The sequence below is a fragment of the Carcharhinus amblyrhynchos genome, chromosome 6 (assembly GCF_965287045.1).
Source record: "Carcharhinus amblyrhynchos chromosome 6, sCarAmb.v2.hapA, whole genome shotgun sequence".
NCBI classification, from domain to species: domain Eukaryota; kingdom Metazoa; phylum Chordata; class Chondrichthyes; order Carcharhiniformes; family Carcharhinidae; genus Carcharhinus; species Carcharhinus amblyrhynchos.
Window position 1 is genome coordinate 60,814,034 of NC_137329.1, and position 24,670 is coordinate 60,838,703.

Below are 24,670 nucleotides of genomic sequence, written 5' to 3' on the forward strand. Positions count from 1 at the left end.
GGAGATTTATCAGTTTTAATACTACCTTCCTCCAGCGGGTCTACAACTCCCTCCAAAACAGTACCGAACAACAAGGCCCTCTCCTTCATGAATACTGATGCAAAGTATTCATTCAGGATCTCCCCCCTTCCCTCAGACTCTAAGCATAGCTCCCCTCCTCTGTCCCTAAGAGGACTGATTTTTCCTCTAACCACTCTTTTGTTCCTAGCCTTTGGATTCTCCTTAATCCAGTCTGCCAAGATCATTTCATGCCCCCTTTCGCCCTTCTAACTCCCCGTTTGAGCTCCCTCCTACTATCTCTGCATTCCTCCAATTCTCTGTCCGTTCCCAGTTGCTTAGACCTGACATACACCTGTCTTTTCTTCCTGACCAAGTCCTCAATATCCCTAGTTATCCACGGCTCTCTAATCCTACCTTTCCCATCCTTCCTCTTAACTGGCACATGTCTTTCTTGCAACCTTTTCAGTTGTCCCTTAAAAGACTCCCACATGCCAAAGGTGGACTTACCCTCAAACAACCTATCCCAATCAGTGTCAATAAGTTCCTGCCTAATCCGGCTGTATCTAGCCTTCCCCCAATTTAGCACCCTCCCCTTTGGACAGCACTCATCTTTTTCCATTAGTACCCTGAAGTAGACAGAACTGTGGTCACTGTTTGCCACATGTTCCCCTACTGCAACCTTGACCACCCAACCAGGCTCATTTCTCAGAACTAAATCCAGTATAGCCCCCTCTCTAGTCTGTCACTTGACACCCGTAGCAGCCCAGAGATTGCGACCCTAGAGGCCCTGCTGTTCAGCCTGGCACCCAACTCCCTAAACTGCCCACGTATTTCCCCCTTGCTATTCCTTCCTACGTCCTTCTCACCTATATGCACAGTTACATCAGCTTGGCTCCCTTCACCCTTCAATATTCCTTCTACCCACTCTGAAACATCCTGTACCCAGGGTGGTTGGTGCCGATCTCCGTGCTGACAGATTGGTGCATGCACAGTGGCCTGCTCAGTGCTATACCACTAGCCTCTTGGGCAGAAATAAGCTCCTTCCCCTACTTGCTGGAATAAATTGCTCTGAGGCACTCTGCAATGCTCAGAGTGTCAGAGATTCACTCTGGTAAGCATGCTAAAATAACCGGTGGGAAATATTCCCATGTTTCCGCATGTTGGAACTTACATTTTTTTTGGAGAATCCCAGCCAATACATTTAGTTCCTTATCCAAGTCATTAACTTATGATGTGAACAGTTATCATTCAACTCCTCAGTCCTGTTCTGCCATATTAAAATGAAAATCCTGTCTATTTCCTTTTGCTACTCCCCACCCCAAAATACTTATTTGGCATAAAATTAACAATGAATTAATAATGACAATAAGAAAATAATAAATAGGTTTGACATATTTTGTGTGAGAATCTTTGAGCCATAAATTAACATCTTTATTTATTATTTTATTTCTCTGATATTTCTATGCTGTTTCTTCCATGATCTTTCTTCATCCTTCTTAAATTTAAAAAAAAATGTTGCCCTTTACAGTATTATTCTTTCTATATTCTTATTATGTTGAACTTAAGGCATGTTGCATTGTTTTCCACTCTGACTGATTGGTTTAGAAATTGAATAGTGCGCAGACATGGGTATTGTTGTAATTTTAAAATCTCTCATGCTTTTGACCAGTTTACTTATTCTAATGTTTTACCCCGGTGCCCTTATTTGCAAGGTGGACAAACGACAAACACAAGTAAAGGTTCAACAAGTTTATTAGCAATAACACTACTAACCCTTAAATTACCCACATAAAGCAAGAGGATACTTCAAAATCAGATATACTACCCGCAAAGATGATTTGGTTAAAACTGCAGGCTCGATTCTCTGAGTCCCTCTGGTCTGTCGTCATGAAGGTGAGTCTCGATGGCAGCTTTTTCCTTCCTTCCTTCTCTGGTCAGTCAAGGGTCGCCTCCTTCATCGAATCTTCTCGCATCTTCACTGCTGGTGTCTGCAAGTGTGTTCCATTATCCCCTGTCTGTTTGCCTTTCCAGAAACTTCTCTGGCTTCCGGCCAATGAGGTCCCAGGAGGGGGTTCCAATACCCAGTGGGTTTCTTGATGTCTGCCTGACAGGACACTAGGGTCCGCCCCCAGGTGTCCATCTCCATGCTGCTGCTTACATGGAACCTGTTATCAGATTAAGCCAACTGCAGGAACTCTTGGTGACAGAAAGTCTGGCCCGATCTGGGCTTCTAACAATAGGCTGGCGCATTTCAATGGGGTGCAATGATCTCCTGCTAAGTATCAGTAGGGTGCAGGGGAGATTGATGAATCAGGCCCAGGCAGGTTTGTGTATTGTACAACTGGCCTGCCTGAGGTTTGACTGTGTTTGATTTTTAATATGCCCAATTCTTTAATTTAGGATATCCAATTTTATCAGCCTTAAAACTAGGCCCTGTCTATGTTACAGTATAATTCTGTCTACATGACAGAGTTATACCCAGACAACCACCAGATACAAATGTATAGAAGATAAGTTCGGAGGATTTTATTCCACAGGTTCCAACGCTGGAAGACAATTTCACATACAAATTCTGCTACAGAGCATTCAGATGCAGACTGTGATGGAATATGATAAAAAGTCTGACAACACCAGGTTTTAGTCCAACCGATTTATTTGATAACACTCACAAGCTTTTGAGGTTTCCCTCTTCGTCAGGTGAATGGAGAGTTCTGGCCTCAGACAGAGCATATAAAGCACAGACAGTTTAGAGATTACTGATTAGGCCAGAACTCTCCATTCACCTGACGAAGAGGGAAACCTCGAAAGCTTGTGAGTATTATCAAATAAATCGGTTGGACTAAAACCTGGTGTTGTCAGGCTTTTTACTGTGTTTACGCCAGTCCAACGCCGGCATACCCACATCATGGAACATGATACCATAGAAGGAAAATGTTTCATGCCAGAGAGTTTGTGCACTATAACATGACTGGAGGTTCCACTTTCAACTTGCAGAAAAGCTGAATATGGAGCCCATTCTTTCTGATGTAATGTGATCCAGATTGTAAGAATATAGTCAATCTTTTGGCTACTGATTAAATGAGAATGAGAATTCAGAATGTTCTACATTGTGGACTTAAAAAATCCAGGGTCTCTCTTACTCCCTTTTATTCATCCTCTAATTGGAGCTGTCCAAAATGGTGAATGTAGCCTGCATGTAGCACATAAACCCAGCTGTATATAGTTTTCTGGTTGCTTTATATACTGCTTGTGGATGAGTCTGATGAAGGCACTTCTTCCACCTCCTTAATCAGACTGCACACCTGCATTCAAATATGTGCATGGACAACCTGCTCTTCATTATTGTGCCTGAAAATGTGTGACACAGTGGCACATTGGTTAGCACTGCTGTCTCACAGCACCAAGTTCAATTCTGCTCTTGAGGTGACTGTCTGTATGGCATTTGCTGTTGTTCCCATGTCTGCACATGTTTCCTCCAGGTGCACCAGTTTCCTCTCATACTCCAAACATCTGTGGGATAGGTGGATTGGTCAATACTAAATTGTCCCTAAGTGTCAGGGTGATTAGCAAGATAAATATATGGGGTTAGAGGGACAGAGCCTGGGTGGAATTGTAGACACTGCAGACACAATGAACCAATGACCTTCTTCGGCATTGTAGGGATTTTATGATTCTATGAAAATTAAAATATTTAACCCATTTTAGGTCTTTTTTTTAAAGGAACACAACAATGTGGTTATTTACTGCCTTTAGTCATTTCCTTTCCCATTATTTACAAGTTTGTGGTTCCAAGTGGAGAAAAGAGAAAAGATACAAACTGAGAGTCTGGATGACTATTTTGTCTGTTTGACCCTAAGGGACTTTGGACTGGGTTTTCTGGTCCTTCTGGCTGTGGGATTGGATATTCCTCCTCAAGGTAGTTCATCTTTGGCTGGTCAATCATATTATCCATTCCGCACACAATGATTCCTGCCGAGGACAGCGCTGGGAAATCCCGGCCCTCATCTCTCCTAAATGCCAAGGCAATGAGGATGTAAACTTATTAAGCTCCCAAGTAAGCCTGTGTAAGCTATGACAATAATTGTATGATAGTCCAACTGACCACACTCTGTGAGTACTTGTTAATGTCATTCACAGGTTTTAGTCCATGCAATGATCTAACAACCTTCTCCTGTGTCTACTTGGATTTCCTCTGAGTGCCCTGGGTTCCTCCCAAAGTCCAAATATGTGCAGGTTAGGTGGATTGGCCATGCTAAATTGCCCCTTAGTGTCCCAAGATGTATAGATTAGATGAATTTGCCATGGTAAATGTGTAAGGTTACAGGGCCGAATGGTCTCTTCAGCACTGTATGATTCTATGAATAAATCATTGCATCCTAATGTCTGATGCCATCAGTGGGCTCAATATCAAGATGCAGCATCTGCATTATTAATGCTGGCATTTGGAGAAGTGGTGCTGGCCGGTAGTAGTGATGAATTTAGATTAAGTGACACAAATGAAGGATGTTGTCCCTACTAAGCTTTTTTGCATATTGACAAAGACAAAAGGTCATCTGGATCCGAAATGTCAACTCTTTTCTCTCCTCACAGATGCTGCCAGACCTGCTGAGATTTTCCACCATTTTCCCTTCTGTAATGTGTGTAGCTGTTTAGGAGTAAGCACTGATGGGATACTTATCCCATTACCCAGTAGCCATATGCGCTCTAGGGTACTGCACCACCCATGGATAACCAAATCGTTGGGGGTGAAGGTGACTTATGTGTCCTCAGTTCTCATTTTGTGATTGATGACTTTTTGTGAGAAGTCAGTGATGACAAGGAAAGTCTTACTCTCCCCTGTCTCAACATGTGAGGAGAAGTGTACTCACAGCAGATTGCCTTCACCTTATTCCTCCTGGAATATTGTTGTTATGATGTTGTCACAGGAAAATCTTTGGCATTTTGCTTGCGCAATGGCATCTTCATTTGGCAGATCTGAATCTGCACCCTCCTTGAAATCATCTCTTTCGATGTCCCCCTCTTTTGAGGAGACTTGTTGCAGGTCCTCCATGTCTACAGGTAGCAAAACATTCCCCTTTGCAGTACTAGGTTGTGCAACAAACTAAAGTAGCTTTGGTCCTTGAGTGTTTAATCTTCCCTCCTATTTACATGTCTGTCAAGGACAGGTGGTTAATCAGATTAAATGTAGCTTCATATCTTACTGCATTGTTCATAAGATCATAACGAGGAGCAGAATTAGGCCATTCGGCCCATTGAGTCTGCTCTGTCATTCAATCATGGCTAATAAGTTTCTCAATCCATTTCGCTGTAACTTTTGATCCCTTAACCAATCAAGAACCTACCTATATCTCAATATACATTATACATATATATCTTAAATTTACTCAATGCTTTGACCTCCACAGCCTTTTGTGGCAATGAATTCTATAAATTCATCTTGCTCTGTCTGAAGAAATCTCTCCTCATTTTGGTTCTAAAGGATCATCCCTTTATTCTGAGGCTGTGTCTTTGGATCCTAGCCCTTCCTACTACTGGAAACATACTCCACATGTCCACTCTATCCAGACCTTTCATTATTATGTAAGTTTCAATGAGATCCTCCTCACCCTTCTAAACTGCATTAAGTTCTCAAATGCACCTCATACATTAAGCTTTCCATTCCTGGGATCATTCTTATGAACCTCCTCTGGACCCTTTCCAAGGCTAGTGCATTCTTCGTTAGATACAGGGCCTAAAATTGCTTATAATATTCCAGATGCGATCTCAGCAAAGTCTTAAAAAACCTCAGCAGCTCGTCCCTGCTTTTGTATTCTAGTCATCTTGAAATAAATGCTAACATTGTGTTTGCCTTCCTAACTACCAACTCAACCTACAAGTTACGCTGAAGACAATCCTGAGCTAGGACTCGCAAATCCCTATGTACTTCTGATTACTGAATTCTCTGTCCATTTGGAAAATAGTCCATACCTCTATTCTTCCTACTAAATTACATAACCTCACACTTTGCCACTTTTGTATTCCACATTGTTCCATGAATGCATCCCAATGACCATTTGACCCATAAAAACAGTATTCAGCTGAACATTTTTGTCTATGTATTTAGCAGATACATTACTATATTTAGGTGGTGCCTGATTGTTTTAAGAGCCAGTCACATATTCAATGGTAATATCATTGGAATATTGCACTGGCTACTGTTTTATTGTCAGTTTATCATCTGCACAGGCAACGGCTCTTTCAGTAAATCTGTTGTTAGTTTGAATCTACATGTGCAAACTCACATGGTTAGGTTATAATAAAAATAAAACTGGCGACGAGGATTGGATTTTGTTTCTTCGAGAAAATATCCTATTGTGGATATTAGAAGGCTGGGGAGAAGCAACAACAGGATTAAATGTTAAAGTGCCAGGAAGACCAAATAAGAAGAAAGTTCTCTGTGTGGTTTTTCTGATCAGAAAAAGTGAGATCCCATGCAGTATCTGGCATATTTAAAAAGAGAGATGCTTTGTTGCATGGTTGGGGCTGCTTGCATGAAACTACATCAAGTCAACGAACGGTCTCCAGGGAAAAACTGGAGTACTGGGAAAACTGAAAATAATATACTGAGCAGTTTTAAGTCACTAGAGCTTGCAGGAGAGATGATGGATCAGTTAGGATCCATGGGTTCTTTCAATTAAGAAAATGAATCATGGAGTTTTTATGTAGAATGTTTTCAGTACTTTGTATAAATGAATAAAATTGCAAACAGGCTGCTCATTCCAGCTTTTCTCAGTACTGTAGGAAAGAAAACCTTCAATCTACTCCAGTGCTTGGTTTATCCAGCAAAGCCAGGAACCAAAATGTATGATGACTTGCCACAGATCCTTGAAGAGCGTTACTCTCCAAAGTCATTGATCATCACGGAATGGTTCAGGTTCCACAGAATGAATGAAGTAGAAGGCAATAGCATTGCTGTTTGCGGCTAACTTAAAAAGGCTGACATAACATTGTGAGTTTGCTGAGCCGTAAAAAAAAATGCTGTTTGAGATCATTTAATTTGTGGTCTCCAAAATGAGGCTATCCTAAGAAGATTGCTTACCGAATATGCTTTGAATGTAAAAACATCAGTAGAAATTGCAGTGTCAATGGAACTGAATGCAAGAATGATGATCCAACTTGGGACCTGTCCATACAAAGTCAAAACAGTAACAAGTATCTCACAGATGTGCCAAAGTGAGCCATTCAGCAAATGAATTCTGGAGCAAGGATAGTCAAACAAGAATTGTGACAAAATATGTCACATTGCAAGGGTTTGTTTGGCTGTGATTCAAAGGACATTCTTGGAAGAGGTTATGCCATTAAAAGATTCCATCATGGTCAACATAGATTTGAGTGCGCAAAGAACTGAGTTGACTCTCCTTGTAGTTTTCCAGTTCTATTTGGGAGATCATGGTTGGAGAAAATAAAACTTAGCTAGAGGACTGTCAACAAAATAGTCAATGTTAGAACATACCTACAGCATCTTCTGAAATACAATAAATACAACTTTGTATCACCTGCAAATTTGGAGATAATAAATGAAAGAGACACTTGGCTCCATAAAGGTAGTTCAAATGAAAGTCAAGATAAAGCCTAATAGTCAACCAAAAATTCTCAAAGCAAGAGTGGTGCCATATGGATTATATTCCAAGGTCAAAGAAGAACCAGTATGCCTTGTTAACATTGGTTTATTACAGCTGGTCAATGAGTGAGTGGGCTACCCCCATTGTATCTGCCATGAAACCAGATGGTTCAGTTTGTATTTGTGGTGATTTTAAAACTATCATAACTCCGATGTTGCGTGCTGATCAATATCAGTTTCTTTTAATTGAAGATTTGTTTGCTGGGTTATCATGTTATCATAAATTCAGCAAGATTGATCATTCACAAGCATATTTACAGATTAATGTTGCCATTGAATTTCAACCATTGCCCATGCATGAGTCACTGAAAGTAAGTGCGCAGGTATAGCCGGCAGTAATGAAGAATAATTGTATGTTGGCACTCATAGCGAAAGGATTTGAGTATAAGGATAGGGAAATTTTGTTGCAATTGTATAGGGAGTTCGTGAGGTCACACCTGAAGTACTGTGTGCATTTTTAGTGTCCTTATCTGAGGAAGGATGTCCTTGCTATGAAGGTTTACCAAGCTCATTCCTGGGATGACAAGTCTGTCATATGAGAGACCAAATCAGTTAGAATTATATTTACTGGGGTTTAGAAGAGTGAGAGAGGATCTCATAGAAACTTAGAAAATTCTAACAGGGATAGACAAGATGGATTCAGAAAGAATTTTCCCAATGGCGGGGGAATCCAGAACTGGCAGTCATTGGTTGAAGATAAGTGCCAAACTTTTAGAACTGAGGTGAGGAGAAATTTCTTCACCCAGAAGGTGGTGAATATATGGAATTCACTACTGTAGAAAATTATTGAGGCTAAAATGTTGTCCAATTTCAAGAAGAAATTAGATATAACTTTTGGGACTAAAGGAATCAAGGGAAATGTGTGGAAGGATTGATCAGGAAATTGAGTTCAATGATCAGCCACAATCAAAATGAATAGCGGTGGTGCAGGCTCAATGGACTGAATGGCCTCTAATTTCTATGGGGGCGATTCTTCCAAAAAAGTTCTAAGTACTGAATTTGCAGAAAAAAAACTGTAAGTCACAATTGTTTTTTCAGTGGGAGTTCAGACAAGAATCTTCAACACTCTGTGCAATGCACAGGTCACAACCATGAATATCATTAAAAGCTCAGGGGGGAGTGGCACAAGTCCTATTCACATCAGAGTCTGATAGTTCCGAGCCGCTGCGCACGCGCAGTGGCCCCAAGTGTCTGCCTGCAGTTTTCTGGCCAGCTTGATCGTCCCCTAGGCCCTGCCCCTTTGGCACTGCCCCATGTCCCTTGGGCAGTGCCAGGAGGCACAGGCTGGCACTGCCAGGGTGTCCATACCAAGAGGGCACCAGGCCTCTTGCTGTCTGATTCCCCCTCCCCGAGGGGGACTGGATTGCCCCCCCCTTCACTCCAGTGGCGTTTCCTGCTAGTTCCCTGAAAGTAGAAAGCTACTCTAAACCCTCCAGTGTGAAATTGTATTAGTGGGATGGGAGATGCTTTCGGGCTCAGAGAATTCACTCCTGAGCCCGAAAATCACATTCAAATTACATTAAATAAGATTAAAATTACTTAACTGCTGTTCCTGTCAGTTTCCAGTGTGGTCGCAACTGCACTGGATATCTGTCACTGGAAGATGCGTGAGCATTGGGAACGCATGTGCGAATCCTTGAATCAGAGCATGAGCGAATCTGCCAGCCTGATCCACCAAAAAATTAGTGGGTTGGAGTGGGCGAACCTCCTCCTATGTTTTTATGTCCTTTATTCAGTTATTCAAGAACCCAGCCGGGCAGACTAGGAGGAAAGATCACTTGGTCTCGCTGAGTATCCACCTCTCTCAATTTACATCCATTCAAGTAATAACCTGTTTTTCATTACTGCTGCCAAAGAAGATAATCTCACATTTATCCACATTATCTTGCATCTGCCATGCATATGTCCACACACTCAGCCTGTCCAAATCATGCTGAATCATCTCTGCATCTTCCTCACAGCTCAGTCTCCCACCTAACTTTGTATCATCTGCAAATATGGAGTTCATACACTCAGTTCCTTTCTCCAAATCATTAACATATAATATGAACAGTTGGGGTCCCAGCAGAGATTCCTGTGGAATCCCACGAGTCACTAATTGCCAGTCAAGACCCATTTATGACAACTCTTTGCTTCCTATGCGCTAACCAGCTTTCTAGCTATCTCAGACATTACCTGTAATCCCAAATTTTACATAGTAGCCTGTTATGTGCAATCTCAAAGAACAAAGAACAAAAACAGCCTGGGGAACAGGCCCTTCGGCCCAACGAGCCCGTGCCGCCATCTCAACACCACCAGTCCCCCTCTCCACCCACGACCCTTGTCTAATGTTTTATGGCCATCCACATTGAGGGAAACTGATTTAGGGACAATTTATTACTGCCAATCAGCCTAACAGCACATCTTTGGGGTGTGGGAGGAAACCGGAGCACCCGGAGAAAACCCACACAAGCATGGGGAGAATGCGCAAACTCCCACAGACACCGGCCCAAATCCATGTGTCTGCACAGCAATCAGTGATAGTCACTGAGCTGTCGTCTTGCCCAGTATCTGGTCCAGTTTAGGCACACACTAACGACATGAAGCACTAGGCCAATCTCGAACAACCAACAGCAGCCCAAGTATGACCCATCGCGTGTATGCCCCTCGTTGGACACAAGGCGGACCGACTTAAGACCTGTGAATGAAAAGGAAAGAAAACATTATTATTGTACCATATCCATTTACCTTACCAGGGACGCCCCAATGCTAATGACCCTTATTTAAAACAATCTCCTATATCCACCCATCTCCAACCCACTCATGTCATTTACTCTTAAATGACTCTAGCGTGTTTGCCTCCACCACCTTACTTGGCAGAGCATTCCATACCCCCACTACCCTCTGTGTGAAAAACCTCACTCTAATGTCTGTGTTATACCTCTCCCCCATCACCTTAAGTCCATAGCCCCTTGTCCTATGTGTCTCTATCATAGGAAATAGCTTACCCCTGTTTACTCTATCTATACCCTTCATAATCTTATATACCTCTATATACCCCCTCAGTCGCCATCTTTCAAGGGAAAAGAGCCCCAATTTCTTCAATCTGTCCTCATACCCTGTCCTTCCATACCAGGCAACATCCTGGTAAACCTCCTCTGCACTCTCTCCAGAGTCTCCACGTCCTTCCGGTAGTAAGGCGACCAGAACTGGACGCAGTACTCTCGTCAAAAGTCTTCTGAAAGTCTAAATAAACCACATCCACTGGTTCTCTCAGTCAACTCTACTAGTTATATCCTGAGATTTCCAATACATTTTTCAAGCACAATTTCCTTTTTGTAAATCCATGCTGCATTTGTCTGATTGCATCACTGCCTTCCAAATGCTGAGTTATAAAATCCTTGATAATGGACTGTCACAATATCCCCACTATCGCTGTTAAGCTCAGTGGTCTATAGTTCCCTGTTTTTGCTCTACCTCCCTTTTTAAACAGCAGGCTCACATTAGCTATCCTCCCATCTGTAGGGAACAGTGCAGAGTCCAAAGTATTTTGGAAAATAACCACCAGTGGACTTATTATTTCCAAGACCAATGGATTTGCAGATTATCTGGACCTGGGGATTTATTCAACTCCAATCCCAGCAATTTCCCCAAAACCATTTCCCTACTAATGCTGATTCCCTTCAGCTCATTAAAACTTGTTTCTCTCAGAACTTCTGGTACATGATTAATGTCTTCCTTTTTGAAGACAGAAGCAAAGTACAAATTTAATTCCTTTGCAACTTCTTTATTCCCTTTTATGAATTTTCCCATTTCTGACAGTAAGGGACCTACATTTATTTTTATCAATCTTTTTCTTTTAACACATAGTCTTATTTTACAGTCATTTCTTATGTTCCCCTGGGACATTCACCCTGGTTTAGTCTGGATGAAGGAATTAGCATGTAGTTAATTTTGGTAGCCAGGCCTCAATGCTCAGATTGAATATAAAATGGAACAGTGTCAATCCTGTGCATGAATAAGAAATACACCCCGCTTCACTCTTTTATACCCTTTGAAATGGCTTCAAGTGCCATGACAATGGAGATTTTGCTATCCGTTTGAGTGTTACATGTTCTCAGTCTTAATTGATACATATTGAAAATGGTCAGAAATTGAGATCTACTACAACTGAGCACACCATTGAAAATTTGAAAAAAAATTTGCAGGATTTGGTAAACCAAAACAGATTGTTCACAATAATTATTCACAGTTTACTTGGTAAGGGTTTGAGGATTATCTCAAAGCAAATGGCATTAAGCATTTAAATCCATACTTTATCATCCATCAACCAATGGATTTGCAAAAAGATTTGTACAATCTTTGAAACATGCCTTAAATGCTTCAAAAGAGCAAACTTCATTATCATGACATGTGAATAGCTTTTTATCTTATGGAAGCGCTACTCATGCGACAACCCAACTTCATTTACATTACTACTCTTAAAGAGAAAGTTGATTTTTTTATTACCTCTAGAAACCAGAGATAGTAGAGGGTCAAGAACAATCTCAAGTTGCTAGATGAAAAATGAGTGCAAAATGGCATTCGTTTCAACAAGGAGATCAAGTGTTAATTTGTAATTATGACACAGGTGAGAAATGAGTACCAGCCATAGTTTTAGCAAAAACAGGTCCAATTTCTTACACAGTTCAAACCAAAGGTGAACTAGTTTGGTGATGTCATACTGAACAATTGTCATCTCAAAATGATTCCTTAAATCATCTCCAGAAGTACCAACTTCTTTAGTCCCTAGTTTGGTGAACACAACGACAGAAGATTTAGTTGAATCTGAGTTGCCTGATGAGTTTGTCTTTGCCACTAGTACAAGAGAATGATGCAGGATTAGTTCCGAGAGAAAATATGTCTACTAAAGTTCCAAATCATACTTCTTGGGTCAAGGACAGCCAAATTCCAGGACTCCATATATAACCAAAGGAGAATGGATGTCCTCCTGATTGACTTTCTTATGGACTATAAGATTAACAATGCCTAGTTTTGTACCTTGAGAATTATTATTTCCATGTATAACTTCATAGTAATTTGTTATTATAACTACAGAAGTAAAGGGGGAAGGATGTTATATACTTAGATAGTGCATGATTGCTTTAATAGTCAGTCATATGTTTTGATGATGATGACATTGGAGAGTTTGCACAGACTGCTGTTTTAATTTCAGTTTGTACTCTGTGCAGTCCACATCTCCCTCAATAAATCTGTTGTTGTTAGTTTGAAACTATCTGTAGAAACCATGACCAGAATTTCTGACTATTCATGCCAGCGGGAATTTCCCATGCCACTGCAAAGAAAAGAGCTTTGTCTTGTTACCATATTCTCAGTCTTTGTCGCAATGGGTACGTGATGTGAATGGGCAGCAAAATCTTTTGTTTTTGTTTAAAACCCACAATCCTGAACATAGGTAAGACATTAGAGGTGCCCCTTCACTTCAAAATAGCAATAGGGAACTCTTCCCACAAGCTTTGAGACTTTTTTTCACACTTGCTTTTCCATTGTATCACTATTGTGTAACAGCAAAGATGGTGTTACATAAGAACATAAGAACATAAGAACATAAGAAATAGGAGCAGGAGTAGGCCATCTATCCCCTCGAGCCTGCCCCGCCATTCAATAAGATCATGGCTGATCTGTCGTGGCTCAGTTCCATATTCCCCCCTCTCCCCATAACCCTTAATCCCCTCGCTTATCAAAAACCCATCAACCCGCGTCTTAAAAATATTTAGCGAGGCAGCCTCCACCACTTCAACGGGCAGAGAATTCCAGAGATTCACCACCCTTTGAGCAAAGAAGATCTTCCTCAACTCTGTTCTAAACCGCCCCCCCTTTATCTTGAGGCTGTGCCCCCTAGTCCTACTGTCCTTTCTAAGTGGGAAGAGTCTCTCCACCTCTATCCTATCCATCCCATTCATCATCTTATATGTCTCAATGAGATCTCCCCTCATTCTTCTAAACTCTAACGAGTACAAGCCTAGTTTATTCAGCCTCTCCTCATAGCTCAACCCCCTCAACTCTGGTATCAGCCTAGTGAACCTCCTCTGCACTCCCTCCAAGGCCAAAATATCCTTGCGTAAGTGCGGCGCCCAAAACTGCACACAGTACTCCAGCTGCGGCCTCACCAATGCCCTATACAGCTGCAGCAAGACCTCCTTACTTTTATATTCAATCCCCCTCGCTATGAAGGCCAGCATCCCATTCGCCTTCCTGACCACCTGCTGCACCTGCAGACTGGGTTTTTGCGACTCATGCACAAGGACCCCGAGGTCCCTCTGCACCGTTGCCTGCTGCAGTTTTTCGCCACGTAAGTAATAGTCCTTCCTACCATTATTCCTACCAAAGTGGACCACCTCGCACTTGCCAACATTAAATTCCATTTGCCAGTTCCGGGCCCATTCGCCCAGCCTATCTAGATCCTTCTGCAGACTCACCACACCCTCCGTGCAATTTGCCATTCCACCAATCTTGGTGTCATGAGCAAATTTCGACACCATACACTCGTTTCCCTCCTCCAGATCATCTATATAAATGGTAAATAGCTGAGGCCCCAGCACCGACCCCTGGGGCACTCCACTAGTCACCAACCGCCAATTCGAATAGCACCCATTAACCCCCACTCTCTGCCTCCTATTTGACAATCAATCCTCTATCCACGCTAACACCCTACCCCCAACTCCATGCCCTCTGACCTTCTGTAATAACCTCTTGTGTGGTACCTTGTCAAACGCCTTCTGAAAATCAAGAAAGACCACATCCTCCGGCTCTCCTCTATCCACCGCCCTAGACACATCCTCATAGAACTCCAATAAATTTGTCAGACACGACTTCCCCTTAACGAAACCATGCTGCGTCTGCTCCATCAAGCAATCCCCCTCAAGATGCCTCGCTATTTCCTCCTTGATGACAGATTCTAACATTTTACCTACAACAGACGTTAAACTAACCGGCCTATAATTCCCTGCCTTTTGCCTGCCACCCTTCTTAAACAACGGTGTAACATTAGCTGTTTTCCAATCTTCCGGCACTTCCCCGGAATCCAGCGACGTTTGGAAAGTAACCACCAAGGCATCCACTATCACCGCCGCCATTTCTTTCAGAACCCTTGGATGCATTCCATCCGGTCCTGGGGACTTGTCCACAATCAGTCCCTCCAGTCTGTTGAGCACTGCCTCTGTAGTAACAATAATGTCATTGAGACCCTCCAGTCCTACCACCTTTCCATCGCTAACACCCGGCAAATTATTCACGTCTTCCTCCGTGAAGACCGAAACAAAAAAGTTATTCAAGATCTCAGCCATTTCCCCATCCCCTACCACTAAGTCCCCCCTCTCATCCTCTAAGGGTCCAACGTTCACCCTAGCCAGCCTCTTCCTTTTTATATATTTATAAAAACTCTTGCTATCCTTTTTTATATTAAGCGCTAGCCCAGCTTTATAGTTTCTCCTACCCTTCTTTATCAACTTCTTTGTCAATCTTTGTTGGCATTTAAACCTCTCCCAATCCTCTTTTCGCCCACTACTCTTAGCTACTCTAAACGCCTCCGCTTTTAATTTAACACTTTCCTTCACCTCCTTCGTTATCCACGGCTTATTACCTCTCCTCCTACGGTCCTTTTTAACCATCAGAATAAATTTCTGCTGAGCACCAAGAAAGATCTCCTTAAAGATCCTCCACTGCTCCTCAGCAGACCTACCTTCCAACGCGCTCCCCCAGTCGACATTTGCCAATTCTTCTCTCATCCTACCGCACTCCCCTCTGTTCAAACAAAGGACGCGTGTCAGGGAACCCACTTTCTCCTCCTCCATCTGCACCAGAAACTCCACCATACAATGATCACTCTCCCCAAGAGGATCCTTCACCACAAGGTCCCTAATTCTACCCGCTTCATTACATAACACCAGATCCAAGATAGCTCACTCCCTCGTCGGCTCCAACACACACTGTTCAAGGAAACTATCCCGGCAGCATTCCAAGAACTCCTCCTCGAGCCCACCGTGTCCAACGTGGGTCGACCAATCAATATGTAGATTGAAATCCCCCATAACTATCGCCGTTCCATTCCTGCACGCCGCACTTATTTGCGCGTTAACAGCCTGCCCCACCTCCAGATCATTATTCGGGGGCCTATAGACGACACCCACCAGCGTCTTCCTCCCTTTGCTGTTCCTAATCTCCACCCACAACGATTCCACTTTCTGCTCTTTGGTTCCTATATCATCCCTTACTACCACCCTGATGCTATCCTTAATCAGCAGAGCTACGCCCCACCCCCCCTTTTTCCTCCCGCCTATCCTTCCTAAACACTTGATACCCCTGGACATTCAGCTCCCAGTCCCTGTCACTTTGCAGCCACGTCTCTGTAATGGCCACCAGATCATATCCATTTGTGTTGATCTGCGCCACCAGCTCATCCACTTTATTCTGAATGCTTCGTGCATTCAGATAAAGTGCCTTCATCCCAGCCTTCACCTGGACCCTATTTGCCAGAACGCCACCAACCATACTCACGCCCCCTACTCACTTTATTATTGGGACATCCTCAGCCTCTTCCCTTACCTGTACCCTCTCCTTAACTTTAGACCCCGTAATGTCACCTACCCTCGCACCCTCCCTCCCCCTAATTAGTTTAAAGCCCTGTCTACAGTCCTATTTACACGATTCGCCAGGACTCTGGTCCCAGCACGGTTCAGACCAACCCCATCCCACCTGAACAGGTCCCACCTACCCCAATACTGATGCCAATGCCTCATAAATTCAAACCCATTCCTCCCACACCTATCCCTGAGCCACCCATTCACTTCCTTAATCTTATCAACCTTACGCCCGTCTGCGCTCGGTTCAGGCAGTAGCCCAGAGATAACCACCTCGTTGGTTCTACTTTTTAATTCCATTCTCAGCTTTTCATACTCCCTCCCCAGATCATTTAAAAGCATTTTTGTGGGCTTTTTGTATCTACCACTTTAAGAATTCTAAGGGAGTGGGAGGGTACGAGGGTAGGTGACATTACAGGATCTAAAGTTAAGGAGAGGGTACAGGTAAGGGAAGAGGCCGAGGATGTCCCAGTAATAAAGGGAGTAGGGGGCGTGAGTATGGTTGGTGGCGTTCTGGCAAATAGGGTCCAGGTGAAGGCTGGGATGAAGGCACTTTATCTGAATGCACAAAGCATTCGGAATAAAGTGGATGAGCTGGTGGCGCAGATCAGCACAAATGGATATGATCTGGTGGCCATTACAGAGACGTGGCTGCAAGGTGACAGGGACTGGGAGCTGAATGTCCAGGGGTATCAAGTGTTTAGGAAGGATAGGCAGGAGGAAAAAGGGGGGTGCGTAGCTCTGCTGATTAAGGGTAGCATCAGGGTGGTAGTAAGGGATGATATAGGAACCAAAGAGCAGAAAGTGGAATCGTTGTGGGTGGGGATTAGGAACAGCAAAGGGAGGAAGATGCTGGTGGGTGTCGTCTATAGGCCCCCGAATAATGATCTGGAGGTGGGGCGGGCTGTTAACGCGCAAATAAGTGCGGTGTGCAGGAATGGAACGGCGATAATTATGGGGGATTTCAATCTACATATTGATTGGTTGACCTATGTTGGACGCGGTGGGCTCAAGGAGGCGTTCTTGGAATGCTGCCGGGATAGTTGTGAATGTGAAAGTGATCAACACCTTCCAAACTGCCCCTGTCACCCACCAGCTTCTTCCCATCATCTTCCACTGTCACTGTCTCCTAACTCTCATCCCTCTGGTGACTATTCAGCTTCCTCCCATTACATTTAACTCCAGCTTTGAACATGTTGCTGTCGGTGTTCTTAGTCTCTGTTCCCTTTAATCCTAATATCCCCTTGCTGTCATTTGTTGAAAATGCCATCTCAAAACCATCCCCAGCCTCATCTTTAGTGAATTACCTTATTAGACCATACAGTACTCTAAATGACTATAAATTTGCCCACCAGCTGAAATATACTTGTCAATGTCATAAACCAGCTCCCCAGTACTATGACACCAATCTCAAGAACAAAATACCTCAGTTATAATGACCATGCCCTACACAGCATTCTGTGCCATCTGTCACTGCCTTCTCCTGCCCAAGTCCAGGACCAAGATATGCACCATGCAGCACCTTGTAACATGGCCTGCTCAGCCTCTCTTCCCACTGAACCACAAAAGTTTGTTCTCACTCCGTTTGACAGCATGGCGAAGGCAATCTGCCCTCAACATTGTGGTCTCACCACTGAGACAATCTGCCATCTGCCCTCAACAGTGTGGCCTCAGCACCAGGACAGTCTACATGGTCTTACAACTCCTCCCCAAGGACAGTTTTTCACAATTTTACTCTATTCTTGGACTACCACCACCCATGACCCCAAGTCACACCTCTGTCTTCTTCCTTCTCCGCTTTCAACCAGACATACTCTAATGTCATGCTTCCATCTTCCCCCTTCCCTCTATGGGCACCAGCCTTGACACAGATCCAAGTAAAATAATACAGCTCCATTAATGCAGCACCAAGTAAAATAATGCAACACTATTGTTGAAGATGGCAAAATCAGCATCTACATACCTCAATGTTATTGATGAATTGAAGCTTGCCAGATGTATACCACTTGAACACAGTCATGAATTAAACTGCTGTAATTGGTAATTGTCCATTGGAGGAGCACTTAATTTAGATGCAGAGTGTGATTCTTAGTGAGTATTCATGAGATGGCAATCAATACAAATATGGGCCAGAATTCTCCCATCCTGCTGCACTAATTTTTTAGATGTGGAGATGCTGGTGTTGGACTGGAGTAAACACAGTAAGAAGTCTCACAACACCAGGTTAAAGACTAGGGTTGACCGGGGGTGTTTGGGGCTGGCCCCGGGAATGGTTAGGGGGGACCAGCAATTTGGCCATTGCGGGGGGAAGCAGAGAGGCATTGCGTGGGGGTTGCAGGGCTGGCCAGCTCAATCGCTGGACTTTAACCTGGTGTTGTGAGACTTCTTACTAATTTTTTAGTGCAGGGGGCCGGGAGAATCCCACGGCAGCTGATTCATGAGGTTTGTGCATGCATTTATGTCTGCTTGCATCTCCCAATGCCAGATTTCCAACGCCACCTACTCGGTGCTGGAAATTGGTGGCGAGACGCATGGACCTTTTAAACGGTTATTTCAATTTCATTTGCATGTGACTAGCGGGCTCAGGACTGAAGTCTTCGGATCTGTTAGTATCTCCCAACCCGCCAGAATATTTCACTGCAGCGGGGAATAAACTAACTCCCCACTAAAAGGGAACTAATGGCTCAGTCCTGCTGGAATGAAGGGGGTGATCGGGGGCCCCCACAACATTGGGAATGGAGGGTGATTGGCACGTGGCAGTGCCAGCCTGTGCTCCCAGCACTGTAGAAGGGGAGGAGGCAGTGCCAAGGGGACAGGGCATATGGGGACAGGGGCTGGGGGGGGCTTGATGGGGCTGGGGCCTAGGGGACTATCGTGGGGGTGGGGGACCCCGCTGTCACTCTGTAGTTGGGATCATTGGGGGAAGGAGGGAGGCCAGTGATCATGTGCGTTGGATGGGCAGGGTAAGCAGCAGGGGGGATGGTCAGCCTGCTGAGGGGCGGGTCGGCACTATAGAGGAGGATCGGCAATGCAGGAGGGGGGTTGGTATTGTGGGAGGGATAATTGTTGGGGATGGATCTGTGGGGTGGGGGTGCTGGAGGCTGGGGTTGACTGGGGGTGTTTGGGGCTGGCCAGCTATTGGGAGGCTGACAGTGCAGTACCATTATGCATGTGCCGATCTTGGCACTGACGGATCGGTGCATGTGCATTGGCCCTCTCAGTGTGCTGATTTCAGCCTCTCCAGCGGAAATAGGTCCTGCTCCGTGAAATTTAATGATATTCATGCTGGTGGCCTCTGCAGAGCACAGAGTGTGGATTGTCTGAACTCCCACTGCAAAAGCCAACGTGAATTACCCCAGTTTGTGGCTGAATTCAACACTTAGAATTTTTTTAGGAGAATTCTGCGTGTGGTTCCCAGCAAAGGTCAGCTGGAAAGTCAACTTGCCTTTAAGTCACTATCTAATATGAAATTAATTTCTTGACAGTCTGAAACTGACTTTTGCAAACAGGTGTTGTGTCCCTACCTGACATAGTTACTGCCGCTGGCAAGAGTGAAAATTCAGCCTATGGCCCAGTCACTTTAGAAACAGCTTTCAGTGACAACTCACTCCCCTCAAATATTGATTAGCACCCAGGAGATGCACCGAGCTTGGCTTTCACACCAGTATAATTATCCACATTGTCCAGACTACAAAAATCAATATTTGCTATAAAGCCTATAGCCATGTAATGAAATTGATATGGATTGGCATTCTGTACCCTAACATAGGGATTGTGCCTAGTAGCACTAGTCAGGGCCAGGTAGAGAATTGATGGGTCTGGGTACTTTGCCTGTTTCTGGGCTGTCAGGTGTGTCTGCGCAAAATGTTCAGAAGGCCAGAGTCGAAGACTGAATAGTCCACAATTGTACCTGTTTTGTGATCAGCAAGTCCAAAGACTGTGCTGATTGCTGATTCTCACAATATACTTGTAGTATCTACTCTGTAGCAAAACTTCATCATGATATTTAAATACGTCAAAACTCATTAAAAAAGCACCAAAATACAATGGGATAATAGGTAAATAGACAAAAAGGCAAGACTGAAATTAAAAATTTCTATTAAAAAGACTCTTGAAAATCATGTGCAGAGTAAAATAAGTTACTGGTTCACTATGAGCCCATTCTATACTCCTGACCTGGCAATCTCACCTAAAAAAGCTTACTCACAGTAAACAAAATAAATGAACCCTAGCCATGATTCTACTCTTTGTTCACAAGATAATTATGGTTGACTAAGTCCATCTGGTCCAATTCACCTCATCAATCCCAGAATGACTTACAGATATGCACATTAGGAGTAGGACATTCAACCCCTTAAGCCTGCTCTATCATTTGATAACATTGTCCAGTGACCACAACTCAAAAGTATTTAATTGACTGTAAAACATTATGGGATATTGTGAAGTCTGTTGTATAAATATAAGTTTTGTCTTTCTTTCATTACACCCTTATGTAGTAGGCAGAATGACTATAGCAGTGGTGAAATTAAGACCCGATGCTGATTCTCTAAGGATAATTAATCACAGAGCAATAAAATGATGTTAGGAAAGTGGCTACAAATAAATCATTCGAGTTACAAAACCAAATCATATCTGTAGCTAATCTTCCCCAATCCAACCTCTAACTTCGTCCAATCCTCACCCCAAACTTCTGACCAATCTTCCCCACATCACACCTTTCTAAACTTCCCTCAATTCCCTCCAACATGCAGCCCTAAACACTTCCAAAATTCCTTCCAACATTGCTCCTCCGCAACCCTCCATCCAATTTTCCAGCCAATCCCGCTACCATTCCACTTCACACACACACAACATTGAATTTGTTCTAAAATTATAGGGATTTAACTTGTTTTTTTAAGTAGTAATATTCGCTGTTGCTATGCTGTTTCTCACCTTAGGAAGGGTTTACACTTTCCAGGTGAGCTTGTCAAAATAATCAGAATTATAAAGCTGCCCAAATGTTGGAGGCAACAACAGCAACTAATGAAACTGAGACAAGAACACCACTTTGACTAAAACTGAGGTGTGAGGGCAGGATGGGGATGACAAGCACACTGTGAGGTGGGGGGGGTGGTGGGTGGGAAATGGGACAATAAAGAAGGCTGCACAAGGGCTGTGAGAGGTGAAGATTGAGCAAAGTGGCAGCTAGAGGCATAGAGAGGTGAAGGAGGATGGTGACATTGGAAGGCAGATTGTAGGTGGAGAGGTGAGAACTGGAGCTCCCAAGGGTACAAGAGATGTTAGCTGAATTTTCTAGCTTTTCCCACTGGCAGGATCGTCTGGTCCTGCCAATGGCAAACCCTGTGGTAGGTTTCCCAGCAGTACAGCTGGCAAACAATGCAAAACATTGTAGACATCAGCAGGATAGGAGATCCCTTGGCCAGCCAATGGTGCCTCTGCTGGCAGAAAATATATACCATGTTGGGAGGGTGGGATGGAGAATCCTGCCGATATCAAACAAGGGAATCAAAGAGATAATACATATTAAGTTGGAAGGGAATACATGCAGACTCTGGAATGGGGGTGAGTGTTTGTCAGAGTGCCATTGTAGAGAAGAGCCTCACAAAGACCCTGAAGATGGGCAGTGGTGGTGGTTTGAAAGAAGATACTGCAATCCTTTGTCATTATGGCCATGTGGAACTGTGTGAGAGTCCTGATCCAAGATCGGGGCTTGTAGCCTGGAGTCCTGGAATACAGACAAAACTGTGGTGATATGAAAAGAAGTCACAGAGTAGAGGAAGTCCAGAGTCAATGTGCAAAGGAATCAGAAAGTACTGGGATGCCTGGGATTTTGTGAACCTCGTGGTTAGATAGGAAATGTTAAAGTGTTGCAGGATGCCTTCTGCAGAAAGAATTATTGAGAGCTCGTGTACTAAAGCTCCAGGGAGGAACAAGAGCCCTGTGCTCAACAGGGAAAAAAAAATCACAGTATGATGTGCAGGACTGTCTCAAGGCCACTGTCCTTGGGTGTGAATTTCTGTATTTGGCAGCATATGAAATGGTGATGGAAACTGGAGGCATCTGCTGCTGGAAAGACGTAATCAAGCAAGGATGGGATCTGAAGTTCTCCTGGGAGTAATCAGGGGGTGATTGTGCACACAGCTTCTGGATGGGGTGTTTAGAGATCCATAAGGAGCATAGACATTGAAATAACTCCTCAGAGGCCAGATTCCCTTCACTAGACTCCCTTTATTTACAAACTTGTCTCAAATCCTAAAAGTGCTTCCGGTACAGTGAAAGAATCCGAGGTGTCAGTAATGATCTGACACTCCTTATAGTATACAGATGAGACTCCCAGATTGGACAGGCAATCATTACTTCAATCAGAGAGCTCATACTCTAAAAGGCCAACCTCATGGGTCTTGGTGAGGTCATTACACTCTTCCCCTCCCAAGTCCAAGCGAGGAACCTCGGTGGTTCATGTGCCTCATGAGTCTCTTGCAACGTTTCAGTGCCATGTCTGGTTTCTCCGGCGTCCAACATGGACAAGGTGTATCAAACAGGATCTCATCTCTTATGACATAGGCACTGGAATTCTAGTTTGCTTCATTCCTCGGGAGACAAAGGAGTAGCCGTGAATTTGTCCACAGTGTCCACAGTGTCCATTTCTACAAGTGACAGAGAGCAGGGCTGGTCAGTCTGGGAGGATGCTCCTCTGTTCTTGGCCTGCTGGGCATAGTTGGCTCTTGGACAAACTGTTATTTCAAGGCCCCATACCTGGTCCAGATGTTTTTTCTGAATGGCCTCACCTACATGTATTTTGTAGGATACCATTCTCATTCTAGAGTCAATCGTTTCTGGTAACCATGCAGGAAAAAAAATTGCATAATTCTTTACCAGTACTTTTTCACTGGCCTTCAATTGTCTCTCTCAGCTGCTGCTGTTGTGGCCGCTGTATTGGATTTCTTGCTACCTTTCCACAGTCAGGTTCGGGAAGATCAAACTCAATCTTGTGTGGAGTCGACTGCCCATGAGCAATTCTGTGGGTGCTATTCCCATAGTAGCATGGGGGTTTGTTCTATAATCAACTAATCAACTGCTGGCTATTTATTTAAACCAGCTTTTAAGCCTGAACCAGTCTCTCCATTAGGCCATTTGATGATGGATGATATGTCACACTCCGAAAACATCGAATCCCATTCGACTTCATGAACCGGGTGAACTCCTGGTGAGGAAAAGTCGGTCCATTGTCAGAGATTAGAACCTCCAGGACCCAATGTGTCGCAAATGAGGGGAGAGGTTTCTCTGCTGTTATTGTTGTGTCTGCCGAACGTATGCAATGAATGCCCATAGACTTGGAGTGGGTATCCACTGTGACTAGGAATATCGAGCCCATGAATGGGCCACATAATCGACATGTTGCTGAGACCATGGTCTACTTAGCCATTCCCATGGGTGTAGGACAGCTTCTGGTGGCAACTTCTGTCCTTGCTGGTATTGCTAGCATCTACCCACGAGCACTGCTATGTCCGCATATATACAGGATCACCAAACATAGCTTCTTGCCAGCGTCTTCACTTTGGACAGTCCTGGGTGGCCTTGATGTAGTCTGCCAGTATGGAACAGCGGCCCTGACTAGAACAAATACTTTTGCCCTCCCTCCACTCCCCCAAAGCAATATGCTATCTTGTACAGTGAACTGCTGCAATAAGGGTAGAATTCAGGCTGTACTGGTCTTTCCATTTCTCCTATCAGCACTAATTTAACTTTTGCAATGACAGGGCCCTTTTGTGCTCAAAGACATATGTTATGTTCGGCAACTGGGAGGGTATCCAGAAAATTCATGGTCATTACCATCTCTTACATGGACTGTCTGCTAAATGTAGTCCACTCAAGGCATCCGCATTGGCATTAGGTCTCCTAGCCAGTGTACCAACTGAAAGTTGTAGGCAGCCAATAATGAAGTTCACCACTGGATTCAGGCCATTGCTATCAGTGGCACCACTTTGTCCTCTCTTAATAGGCCCAATTGTGGCTTGTAGCCTGTAATAGCCATTAAGTTCTGTCCATAAAGGTATGATGTTTTTTTTACTCCAAGTATTAACATCAACCCTTCTTTTTCAATGTGGGGGTGCTTTTTTCCGCAATAGCCAGAGTCCTGGAAGCATATACTATTGGGTATTTCTCTCCTTTTGACCATTGATGTGATAATACCACTCCGATGGTACAGAGATGCATTGCAGGTCAGTAATAACTTTTTCTATAATCATAATATGCAAAACCTGTTGCTTTATTTTCTTAAAATCAGGATCGTTCCCACACTTAATCCTTTTTTAGTGGTTGGTGTAATGGAGCCAAAATGAAGGCATGATTGGGTATAAATTTCCTGTAGTATATCACCAGCCATAGAAAT

The 24,670-nt window shown here is 43.8% G+C and overlaps 1 protein-coding gene across 1 annotated transcript in view; it reads left to right on the forward strand.

The window, feature by feature from the left end:
* LOC145344338 (astacin-like metalloendopeptidase) overlaps window positions 1-24,670 on the forward strand; it is a 346,104-nt gene that overhangs the window by 249,315 nt on the left and 72,119 nt on the right. The window lies entirely within an intron of this gene.